The sequence below is a fragment of the Podarcis melisellensis genome (genome assembly GCF_964234715.1).
Source record: "Podarcis melisellensis genome assembly, chromosome: 12".
Classification (NCBI taxonomy): Eukaryota; Metazoa; Chordata; class Lepidosauria; order Squamata; family Lacertidae; genus Podarcis; species Podarcis melisellensis.
The window spans coordinates 5,723,083-5,736,680 of record NC_138544.1 but is presented as its reverse complement, the minus strand read 5'-3'; the positions used below and the strand labels follow the sequence as shown (position 1 = coordinate 5,736,680).

Below are 13,598 nucleotides of genomic sequence, written 5' to 3'. Positions count from 1 at the left end.
CATGATCTAAAATAGCTTCATATAGTTACACTGCCATGCAAACCAACTGGACAACATACAAGCTCCACTTAGAACTGGAGCAATATTCCATTAAAAACAAGTTTCTAGTCATAAAGATGGAAGCTTGAAAGAAAAGAATAGTGAGTGTGAAAAATAAGATATTTAGATGTCCCTGCTGTAGGACTTGTAATTTAAAAGTATGAATCATGAACTTCAGTTCAGATATCAGTTTATGAGATGCTAGGACTTTCTCACTGTAATGGCATAAAGGCCAAGGAGTAACTGAAATATAGCTTGGGAAATAATGAACCAAGCACAACTACTAGAGGCTACAGACTTTGAAGATTGTGGGGCACAAAGGGAGGGGCACCAATAAAATCATACATAGAATCATTTTTCCAAAGCCTTAGTCTTGGTCATACAAGCCAGCCCTACTTACCAGACCTAATAGGTCAACCACTACCTGCCTGTCTCCATCAAAGGCTTTGTAATCCACCATGTTCATATAACACAATATACGTGCTTGGTCACACATGCCAAAGCACTATGAACTCATGAACTCCAAAGGAGGAGTGTCATGATTCCAGAGTCCAGCAATGAACACCAGGGCAGTGAATCAGAGGTGGTAGTGTTACCATCTAAGGAACCAGACTACAAGTCTTATCTCCAAGTCTGATACAAGAGAGTGGGAGCCCACTGAACCAGAGCTCACAGCACCAGGGTCTGCACAAAGGCACCTTCTCCTGAACCTGAGAATCCAAACACCTTTCACATTGCCTCTCCAGTCCAACAGTGTAAAGTGCATCGGATCAGATGTGATGGAGCATAAGGCCAGAGGTTGGCTCTTTAAGAGACACCAATTCTCCATTTTTTTGTGGGGGCGAGGGAGAGGTGGACTGGAGCTTGGGATCTTAGTTCACATCCTACTCTTGTTGGACAAAGTGACTCATTGGGAGCTCTCCATGGTGCTGAGATGACCAGCCTCTCTGGCTCCTTGGATCAGTGGGACCACAACAAGACTAAGGAAGCAACTCTCCCTAACAAGTAACTCACTCCCCTTGCCCACTCCTTTCCTCCTCCTTGTCCCCACTGTCATTGCTCAAAGGAAAAGCACTCTTCACATGAAAGTTGTTACCAAATCATAAACTGGAAATGAAAATAAGGCTGCAGTCCTAACTAAGCATGCTTAAAGGTAAAGGTAAAGGTACCCCTGCCCGTACGGGCCAGTCTTGCCAGACTCTGGGGTTGTGCGCCCATCTCACTTAAGAGGCCAGGGGCCAGCGCTGTCCGGAGACACTTCCGGGTCACGTGGCCAGCGTGACAAAGCTGCATCTGGCGAGCCAGAGCCGCACACGGAAACGCCGTTTACCTTCCCGCTGGTAAGCGGTCCCTATTTATCTACTTGCACCCGGAGGTGCTTTCGAACTGCTAGGTTGGCAGGCGCTGGGACCGAGCAGCGGGAGCGCACCCCGCCGCAGGGATTCGAACCGCCGACCTTTCGATCGGCAAGTCCTAGGCGCTGAGGCTTTAACCCACAGCGCCACCTGCGTACACCCAACTTGCATATTAATGCTGTAAAAATCAACAGAACTTACTTCAGAGAAAATATGTTTAGGATGGGGGCCATTATTTCACTTTCAAGTCTAAAATGTGGGACAAAGCTTCTGTCTGCTCCCACCCCCTCCATTTTTTGATGCTGCCACTGGTGGGGGGGGGGGGGAACCCTCCGGGATTGCCTCTGCCTATGCATTTAGGATGGCATTTAAACTAAAACTGACTCTTTTAAATCAACTAGTCTGAGTTCTAATATTCACACAACAGCCATCTTTTCTTCCTTCCTTTCCACCATAAAGAATCCATACCATCAGGAGTGTGGAGGGGTAGGGATGATATAAAGTGTTACCATCCACATCCCCGTCTCTCACTCTCCTCCGCATTTCTCTTATGAATACAGACGAGAATAGAATTGTGTTCACACCCTGCTGGCTTCCTCTGCGGGAATCAGAGAAAAAAAAGGAGGCATGTGTCTGAGCAACATACACACCTCCTCAGCTAGGCATAAAGACAATTACATCAGCATGGGGGTCTTTACAGAGCTAAGAATTTAGGTGTCTTTCCCCCCCTTTTGGTAAACTTGCTCTCATTTTCGAAAGCAATAGCCACAGTTCTACTTAGTTTAAATTTTAAAAGATTGGAGAAGGTAAAAAGTCTGACATATTAAACATGTGTCATTCTGACAGCTAACCAAGATATGCAGCATTTGTGATTTTGGATGAGGCTTAGGCAACTGCAGAAGAATGCATTACACATCATCCCAAAGTTTGGCAAAAATTCGAAATTTAGATGCCAGGAGCAGTTTTTAAAACCAAAATAAATTACACCATTAAAGTACAAGCTCTGGGACTTAATGATAGTCAGTACATTGTGTATTCCTTCAGAAAAGTACGGTAATATCAAGCACACTGCAGCTTTTTGTGAGGGCCGGGATATCCTGCTGCGCCGCAGTAATTAACTCATAAGCTGAAAGGGTTGGGAACATCCCTGGTGCAAGTCATTAATAGGAAATGCATTAGTTCTCAATTTGCCTACAAGGCTCTGGGAGATTTAATTCAATACCTGAGCTGTTAAAGGCAAGCGTTGTAAACATATAATTTTTTAGAGTGTCAGGTTTTGAGCTGGAGGGGCAGTATACCTGTATACTTCCCCGAATTTTGTTTTTGTTATAATATTCTTCTGTCTGTAAATAAAAGTTTACAGTGTGCATGCAGGGAGTGTGTAGTTTGCCTCTGAGTAGATGTGTTGCCAAGGATACACATGACCCAAGGCTATTTTGAGATATTTCCTCTGTTAGCTGCCCATATGTTAGTATGCAAGGACTGGGATCAGGGTTCCATCAAAAACATCTTTAACTATAAATCCCAAGACCACCTGTAGTAGACAAGCTGTCAGATTTGTCTGAAGAGGCACCCGCAGCTGAGTTAAAATGTGACCAATTACTTGATTACAGCCAGACAGTACTATCACCATGGAAGACATATGGTGAGGGGGGAAAACACAAGGAAGTGGATACCAAAACACATGCTTGGACAAAAGCACTGTTCGAAATTAGCCAGGCACCAGGCGCATTTTGCAACTGGCTTTGACCACTTGTGACCAAGTGAAGATGCTCGGGCGCCAAGATGGCTCCTGACATCATCATCTGGGGATCATTGGATCAGGACTGTTTTCGTACACTAATACCCCATCCTGGAAAATCCCATTTTATCTGCACAATCAGAATGAATTTCTGGAATCAAATTGCTTTTTCTGTGCAGCCTGAGCCGGAGCAGTCACCCTTAAGAAAAAGAGGTCAGAATAGGCCAATATATACCTGTATGTGGATTGTCCCTGGATCAAGTGACTTTTCTTCTTTAAGTTCTCAAATCTCTTAACCCAGATCGAGGTTGTCATGTGAACTAACCAGATGTTTAATTGAGAATCAATCACAATCAGTCCATCGTTTGAAAAAATATGACTTTAGAGAAGTTTGCCCAAAATGGCAACTAGGCATTCCGCTTTGGAGAAGACAACCTTGGTTTAAGGAGCCATTTGGTGCCTAGTTTATATATCTGTTTCTAACACTGGACAAAAGTGGGTTCTGGGTCTGAAACACTTAACACACTTACCATATTTTTTGCTCTATTTGACTCACTTTTTCCCTCCTAAAAAGTAAGAGGAAATGTGTGTGCGTCTTATGGAGCGAATGCAGGCTGCACAGCTATCCCAGAAGCCAGAACAGCAAGAGGGATTGCTGCTTTCACTGTGCAGCGATCCCTCTTGCTGTTCTGGCTTCTGAGATTCAGAATACTTTTTTTTTCTTATTTTCCTTCTCCAAAAATGAGGTGCATCTTGTGGTCTGGTGCGTCTTATAGAGCGAAAAATACAGTAACTGAAACACTTAACACACTTAACTGAAACACAGACAACTGCCTTTAAAGAAGGTAAGAGCAGCCCTGGTGGATCAGGGAAGCGTTCAACTCTTACAGTGGGCAAACAGATACCTATGGGAAGCTCACAAGCAGGGCAATACAACAGCCACCCCCTGGCAATACTCTGAGGGATGTTGCCTCTCATCCTGGAAGATGTACGCAGCAATCATGACTAGCAGTCACACTGACTTTTAGCACACTGGGTTTTTTACAAGTGGGCCTAGTCTTGTGAAATGGTCTGCCACTTCCTCCATATCCCCCTTTCACTTTGAGTCTTTATAGTTCACACCATCTCAAAGGGTGAGTAACAACTGCAAAATCCACCAGGGATATTAAAACACCCTTCTCTGAGGACACAAGAGACTGGGGAAAATTGAAATTATTGCTGCTCAAGAAAGGGGATGCAAAGCAGGAAAATTGCTTAAAAGGTAAAGGTGCCTCTGACCGTTAGGTCCAGTCACAGACAACTCTGAGGTTGTGCGCTCATCTTGCTCTATAGGCTAGGGGAGCCGACGTTTGTCCGCAGACAGTTTTTCCGGGTCATGTGGCCAGCATGACTAAGCTGCTTCTGGCAAACCACACCAACACACGGAAACGCCGTTTACCTTCCACCGGAGTGGTACCTATTTATCTACTTGCACTTTGATGTGCTTTCGAACTGCTAGGTGGGCAGGAGCTGGGACCAAACAATGGGAGCTCACCCCGTTGCAGGGATTCGAACTGCTGACCTTCTGATTGGCAAGCCCTAGGCTCTGTGGTTTAACCCACAGCGCCACCCACGTCCCTCTGCTTAAAAGTAGTAAGTGTTAATAAAAAGAATGATCTTCTAACCCAGCTTTTTTAAAAAGGTGCATGTATGTGAATCTAATAAACCTATTTGTGCATAAACATCTGGGGGAATGTTTCAAAACTTGGGACACTTCCTGACTTTCAATCCAGCATGTGGGTCACAAAACCAGTTTTATTCATGAGATTCATTAGGCTTTAGAAACAATTGCAGCTTAATCCTATGTATGTTTACTCAGCAATAAGTCTCACTTTGTTCACTTAACTCCAAGTAAGTGCAGATAGTAATAGCAGCCTCCCTGCTCTTTTGCTACGACAGACACAAGTTACTTTTGGAACAAGAAAACCAGAGGCTTGAAATTCTCGTTTCATGTTTCATGAAACACTAAATGGATCTTTCACCATTTCTTGTAGTTAAAGTATTTAAGAACATCAGTGATCTCTAACGATCAGTTGCAACAGACTCTTAACCCCATGCGAATATTCACTTATAAAGCATAAGAAAAAAACAAATTCAACTTCCAGTATTAGGGAAAAAAACATTACCGGTACTTCCTACAAAGTAAGCACAAAGGGGACATTACAAAGGGTGGTGTTGCATAGCCACATGTTGCTAAGCACAATTGTTACACACACACACACACACACACAAACACACACACACAAACACACACACAGTCCGCTTGTATTCAAGTCTAATGGCCTAGGCTTACAAAACCCGAAGCAGCAAATTTAACAGAAAAGGCCTTCTGAGAGCAAGTCTGATTAACAGTTTTAGAAAGATAATACATACTAAATTAATTCCCCCAAGAGAGTTATTTTTGCGTTTAAATAGCATGGTTGAGCAGCCAACTCTAAAGGAGTTGTAAATTCTGTCTGCTGGATAATACATTAAAGCCAGCACAGTGAATTCACACTGCAGATATGCAGAGAAGCTTCCTTGCGGCATTCTTTAATCTGGCAAATGTTCAGCTGTTATCACCTCAGATTTGAGCACAATGAGCCCAACCTTAAACCAACTGAGAGTGAAACCATATGCTGCAACGCGGTGGGCGAGCTATAGCCCTCCCACCAGCCGCAGGCAGCATGGCCCAGGGTCAGAGGCAAGGGGACACCACCCAGCAACATCAGGAGTTCTCCATGACTGTTGCAACATCTTATTTCACCCTTATCTGGTTTAACTACATCATAATACATAACACAAGAGAAAATAGCAGTCGGTACCTGATATAAGCTTCCAAGCTATTGCCATAGTAACATCCTCAGCATCAATGTGCCCCTATGATTTGCAATCTCCTTTGGCTCTAATGTCTAGGTATAATTCAGACTGCGGAATCTGGTCTGTAAGGTCCTGCCTATTCAGAACCTAGTTACGTTGCCATTCCAGAGCTCTCCATCAGAATTGCGGTTTTGTTCATAATTTAATGGCACTACAGCCCACGGAATGTTTTCTGCACACATGCGCATAGCCTTTGAGCAATGGTTGCACTATAAAATCCTAATAACAGAAAGCTACCGAATACAACAAGCTACCCACACAATACCCGCTCCACATTTGTAAGGAGATGGATCACTTAGTGAGGCAGTGCATACAGTTGGAACTCCCTGCCTTTTGAGACCAAGCAGGTACCTTCACTGTGCCTGCTAAAAAACATTCCTCTCAAGACCACTCTACCCAGATGCTTAGAAAGTTGAGGAAATTTCAACCCGTTTTAATATTTTAACTTATGTATGCTTTAAAGTAGGGTTGTGAATTTTTCTTGATTGTACTGTTTTATCTTTTGTAATCTGCTATTGTAAATCAAGCAAAATATTTAGTTTATTAAATAAATAAATTTGCAAGGATGCTGCCATGACCATTATGATGCTTTCCTAATGCAAATGTAACTCTGCCAGATCATGTGGCACGGCAGTTCACATGCTGGCTCAGATTAAAAATATTTGGATATTGTTGAAAAATACTGATTTACTAGACCTGGAATAGATTTGGGTTAGCATGCATATTTATGGTATGATAAAGTAAAAGCACATAAAGGATTCCTGAATCACATAATGAGAAAGTCAATACACAAGGTATGGGATAGATATAAAACAATTATTGGAATGAAAAACACCTAGGTGGCTCTCACCCTTGTATGCGATATCAGTAAAAAAGTTAAATATGAAAGGGAATTGGGCCACCTATAGGGATTTGTTAATTGAGGCAGAAGACCAGTTAACTGGAAAAAATTGAAGATGTAAAAGAAATTATGATGAATTGGTTACAATACCACCAGGTAAATGATATTTTTAAGATAGATAAAAGAAATGGTTTTGATACAATAAGATCAAGGTTTGAAATAGACCTGTTGGACAATAATGTGAAAGTATTATTGAAAATGTATAAATTACTGTTAGAATGGCATACAAAGGATAAAGAAGTTAAAGCTCTAATGATACATTGGGCTAGGGATTTGGGGTATAATATTCAAATGAAATCTTGGGAGAAGTTATGGAGAGAAGAAATTAAATTTACTGCATGTTGTTTGCTGAAAGAAAATTATATGAAAATGATGTACTGTCGGTACCTTACACCGAGTAAAATTGCAAAGATGCATAAAGTAAGTTCAAAACTGCTGGAAATGCAAGGAGAAAGAACTTTTTACCATATGCAGTGGTCTTGCAATAAAGTAAAGGCTTTCTTGGAGATGATTTATAATGATTTAAGGAAAATGTTTAGAAATATATTTGTACTAAAACCAGAGGCCTTTCTGTTAGGTGTTGTAGGTGAAGAGATACCTAGAGAAGATTCTGGGCTAGCAATACTCTTGCTGCTGTTGTTGCATACATAAATTGTTGGGTTGAAATAAATGACAGACGAATGACAAGTGTCATATGGGAGGCATCTCTCGAGTCCCTTTTATTGAATATTACAGCATTGCCACATATGTGCTTGTTGCTGATTGGTTAACACAAATACAATGCAAAGGTTGCAAATAAGCATTTATCATCAATAGATTAAAGGTTGGGAAAGGGAACACAGAATTGGACAGGCATGAAAACCTCCTTATTAAACTATTACTAGTGATTGATATAGCAAGACATAAACTATTACTAGTGATTGATATAGCAAGACATAAACTATTACTAGTGATTGATATAGCAAGGCTTAAAAGAACATAACTATCGCATTCCGTAGATGTGGTCAACCATGCATTAAGAACAGGTCAGGGTACAATGTTTCATGAACTCAATGTGAACTGAACATTCTAGGGTGAGGAAGGAATGCTTCAGCTTAGAACAGTTTGCCAGAGTCATGTGCAGAAGCAAAACTTCCCATCATCAAATAGTCGTTTATGTATGCAACAACAGCAGCGAGAGTATTGCTAGCCCAGAATTGGAAACAAGAAGTGCCATCGAAAGATGAATGGCAGACGAAACTGATGAACTATGCAGAGACGAAGAAATTGACAGGGAAGATCTTAAACCAGGAAGATCAGGTATTTGAAAAAGACTGGAATAATTTTTTACATTACTTAAAGGACCACTGTGAACATCTAAAATCACTGGCAGGAATGTGAAGATGCTTGTAATGTGAAATTCTTATCATATGGTTTATTTAAAATGGAAAAAATTATTACCAGTAACTGGATAATTTAAAGGGATGCATTATAGAAGGGACCCAGGGAGGGAGGGAGGGAAGGAGGGAAGTCCGATGGTTCTAAGGAACGTTTTATTTTTTTGGATGTGTGAAATGGTTAATGTAATAAAGATATACAAAAATGTGAAAACTATATATCCGCCTGGCCTTGCATTCTGGTTTCAAAACAGGCCACTCAGACATCTCTGGAAAATTCACAATCAGGTTTGAAGATGACAGCCATTTACTGGGCACCAACCTGGAGTTTCATTAACTATCCTCGCTAACAGCTTCCAGAAGACCTAGATATTTCATAAATTTGCCTCATCCTTTTAAAAGCCAGCGCCACAACCCACCCCTGGCAAGAACAACCACTTCCATTTTTCTGTCTTCAACTTACTACCAATGAAGTTTGTTCAGCAACTGTGAGTTCTAATAATACGAATTGGGGGAGGGGTTTCTTCCCCATTAACTCTTAATAACAACCACCATAATCCCATGCACTTTATTATGTTCACCCTTAATGTTTTTCCTAAACAGGCAAGTTGCAATTGCATTTACATTTGCTTTTAAGGAAGATGCTCTAATCCCAGTATTGGGGAAAGGCCTTTCTGTACCACGTGTTCCCATCTGTGCAGTTCCCCTTTTCAGAACATCAGCTTTCAGATCCTAAAAACACGGTGATGCTCATTACTGGTTCCTATCTAGGTAAAGATTTTACTTTCTTGGGCTCCATGATCACTGCAGATGGTGACAGCAGCCACGAAATTAAAAGATGCCTGCTCCTTGGGAAAAAAGCAATGACAAACCTAGACAGCATCTTAAAAGGTAGAGACATCACCTTGCCAACAAAGGTCCGTATAGTAAAAGCTATGGTTTTCCCAGTAGTGATGTATGGAAATGAAAGCTGGACCATAAAGAAGGCTGATCACCAAAGAATTGATGCTTTTGAATTATGGTGCTGGAGGAGACTCTTGAGAGTCCCATGGACAGCAAGAAGATCAAACCTCTCCATTCTGAAGGAAATCAGCCCTGAGTGCTCACTGGAAGGACAGATCCTGAAGCTGAGGCTCCAAGACTTTGGCCACCTCATGAATGAGAAGACTCCCTGGAAAAGACCCTGATGTTGGGAAAGATAGAGGGCACAAGGAGAAGGGGACGACAGACTAAACAACAACAACATCCAGGAAAAGGACAATGGTGCATGCAAGTTCTATGGTTATACCCCATGTACCAAGCAAGAAAAGCATCACCAATAACTGAGGTTTGTAAGTTTATCACATCACAGTCAAGATGTAAAAAATCAACATAGATGGTAACCACAATTGGAACCTACTTTCGACATTCCTAAACTGTATTCACACATGGAATACAATTGATCAAAACTTAAGGGGAGCCTAGTCAACTCAGCTGCTTTGCGTACAATTTAGTATTCTGTTTCAAATGAAATTCCACCTTCGGAAGACTCATCATTGCGGTGTCTAATTGTCCACATAAATGACATAGTGGTTGTTGAAGGAAATCTAATGGAATGAGTTAAGGCGAAAGACCAGCATCCTGAAAGGCAGCACTCTCTTTTGGAAAACTCTGAAGAGCCTCTTAATCACCCTTGTTTTCGTTTTTTAAGCTTTCTCCGCAAACAACTGTGTTTTGCTGCTGTGCTCAGGAGAAATCACTGTTTGCTTAATGCAGCTCCACAAAGGCTCTCGCAGCACGAAACATTTCAAAATAAAGTTTTCAACTGAAGTAGGCAATTCAGAGCTTCCTAGGGGGTTTGAAGCCTTTCAGGAAAAAAAAACACCTTCAAGTGCTATAATTTTGGAGGAAAATTTGTCGCGCTGTGAGGGGAAAGGTGATCAATTTTGAAGTTCATCCCTCACATTTCAAAACTGATTTTTACACCAGAAGAGCTCAACTGCTTCGAACAAGGAATGTGTTCTTTAGCTTTCAGCCAATGTACTTACAAGCAGAGTGGTAACCAATTGGTCTTGATCCTAACGCCATCCTAGAGTTACCACTTCCCACAGAGGGACGATGGGTGCATAAAGTGGCTATCACTTGTGTGGAGATGTTATTTAAGTAAAATCTATCCAGGATAATAAGTACACAACTCCAGGTATTCAAAATGAACGGGTGCCTCCAAATAGGTCTATCAAGTAGCATTTGCATTTCCACAAACTTTAGGAATGCTCCAACCTATCTGGTGCCTAAGTTTAGAATAATATTTGCACACCCACAAATGAAACCTACCAATAATCTAAATAGTTAAAAGTTACGTTCCTTAGTTATCTGGGTGCTATTATTTTGTTCTTGATCATTATTTTAGGATTTATTTCATGCACAATATTGGTTTAATAATTGGTTTTTATGTTAATTTCATGTCATGCTTTTTCAGTTATTGTAATCTGTTCATCCAGATTTCTAGTAACTCACTGGAAGTTTTCTATTGGCTTTTTGTGCCTCAGATTACTCCAGAAAAGAGAGATAAACTCAGAATTTACAATGAGAATCCATGTTGCCAAGCAAACATCAGTGTGTGTGTGGGGGGGGTGCTATCAGACACAAAGCTCACTACACCATCTACCTCTGGGAATATGTCCCATGGTTTCTTCCCAACCAGGTAAAGCACCTATAGCTAAAAATTATCTGGATGTCCTGCTCTAACACACCATTCTTTCCCCAAGGACAGTCAACTCCAATTTACTGAACACTACCAACACACAGCCAACTGCAACTTCTTGCAAGGAAAGTCATGAAAAGGATGTGAACACAGATCCTATACATGTCTACTCGGAAGCAAATCCCACTGAATTCAACGAGAGTTGCTCTCAGGCTAAGTGTATATAGGATTGCTGCCTTAATGACTTTTTGCTTTCAACTCTCTGCTCACCGACGAACCAGAATTCCCCAAAGATCTAAGATATTTTCCTTTCAATAAATATTCCTTGCTACTGAACACAAACATGTGGTAGAACAGATCATGAAGAAAGTCCCACTGATCCTTCATTTTTTGAGAATTGCCTACTAATCCTAATGTACTGTCTATTGCTCAACAGTTCCCTGCCACTATACTGGACAAAAAAAATGCCCATTTTCAATAATCCTTTGGGGGAACAGGAGAATTCTTGGATGTTCTCATTGGGACAGAGTATGTGTAAAGTCTAAGTCAACTTGACCCGGATTTTTTAATAGATTAAAAACTACTGCCAGTCACCAAAATCATGCAACGCAAATACTTTTAAAAGGTCTAAAAATACCCCCCATATAATAATAAAAAAATTTATTTATACTCCGCCCTCCCCAGCCGAAGCCAGGCTCAGAGCAGCTAACATTATACAAATAACACAGTATACATAAAAACAGGCATCAATTAATTAAAATACATCTTAAAATTAATTCAGATAAATTAAAATCTGGACAAATGGCAGTTATGAGGTTAACACTGAGAGTGGTTAATACTTGCCAGGACCAACTGTTTTCACTGATCACATAAGGATCTGTGAAGAGGCTGGGAGGCCTCCTTCATGCCTGTTCTTATACAAAGGAAAATAGGTCAAACTCCATCCTGCCCAAAGGCCAGGCAGAACAGCTCCATCTTGCAGGCCCTGCGGAAAGATGTCAAATCCCGCAGGGCCCTAGTCTCTTGTGGGAGAGCATTCCACCAGGCCGGGGCCACAGCCAAAAAGGCCCTGGCTCTGGTCAAGGCCAGTCTAATTTCCCCGGGGCCCGGGATCTTCAGAGGGTTGTTGTTTGCAGACCGTAAGGTATGCATGTTCCTGGGAGAACCAAACATGGTACATTAAGGTTACCAGACGTCCCCGTTTTCCGGAGACAGTCCCGGATTTACAAATCAGTCCCCTGACAAAATCCTATCATTCCTACTGAAGTTGAAAAGTGTCCCCGGATTCATTGAAAAAAATACGGTAACCTTACTGTACATGACTACAAATATCCAACTGGAAATGCTTAAGCACTGCCAATAAATGGAGTGATTCATACATCCCAGAGAACAAGTGGTGAACCAAGACAGCTCACTAAAATTCAGATTTCATCCCTTATTAAAATAAAGCCACATGCCTGATTTCCAGCAACACCTTGATTTATTTCTGTTTTTATTTTTTGAGATTACAACCCTTAAAGTGAGCAGGGGGGGCTTCAGTGGAAAACAGTTTGTCATCCAGTCCCTGAGTCTTACATAGCCAAGCAACAATGGCCAAAAAAAGAGAACACTTTGGAATATTCAAAATATACATTCCTTTTTTTTAAAACAACTGATTTCTTAGCACATTGTGGAGCATTCCCTTTAAAAAACAGCCCCTGCTGCTGCATATAGATTGAGAGGGCTGAATGTTGCTCAATTACAATGGCAATTGAGCTAGGAAGCCGTTTGGAAAAATAGCAGGTAGCTTTCCTTTTTAAAAGGTCAGAAGTTCAAGGCTCAAGCGCTCAATTTTGAATAAAAAACATTCTTAATTCAAGGGCCAACTGTGCTCTTTAAAATGTATGCTTTTATTTTCTAAATGGCTTCCCCAGCTGAGCCTCTTTCTCTCTGCAATTCAAATCAGGCTCAAGATGCAGAATGTCTGAACAACAAGTTTATAGCCATGCAGGTGGTAGAGGGCAATGCCCCCTGCCCTCAAGGTCCCCACGTGTGCCAGCCCCCCAACTACTTTTCCTCTGACCTACTTGGATGAGCGGGGCGCGGGTGGCGCTGTGGGTTAAAGCCTCAGCGCCTAGGACTTGCCGATCGCATGGTCGGCGGTTCGAATCCCTGCGGCGGGGTGCGCTCCCGCTGCTCGGTCCCAGCGCCTGCCAACCTAGCAGTTCGAAAGCACCTCCGGGTGCAAGTAGATAAATAGGGACCGCTTACCAGCGGGAAGGTAAACGGCGTTCCGTGTGCTGCGCTGGCTCGCCAGATGCAGCTTGTCACGCTGGCCACGTGACCCGGAAGTGTCTGCGGACAGCACAGGCTCCCGGCCTATAGAGTGAGATGAGCGCACAACCCTAGAGTCTGTCAAGACTGGCCCGTACGGGCAGGGGTACATTTACCATTTACTTGGATGAGCAGAGAAAGTCTGGAGGGTGTTTTTATCTGCATATGCAGAAACAGTCAGTTCATACATCCATAGCAGTAAGAGAGAGGAAATGCAGCAGCCCAACCAGATGCCTTCACTTGCCCCAGCTGCAACAAAACATGTCTCTCCCCTATCGGTCTCTATAGCCAC

The 13,598-nt window shown here is 42.0% G+C and overlaps 1 protein-coding gene across 3 annotated transcripts in view; it reads right to left on the bottom strand.

Annotated features, from left to right (window-relative positions):
• Nucleotides 1-13,598, bottom strand: part of ELMO1 (engulfment and cell motility 1) — a 312,564-nt gene that overhangs the window by 249,329 nt on the left and 49,637 nt on the right. The gene's annotated exons all lie outside the window — the stretch shown is intronic.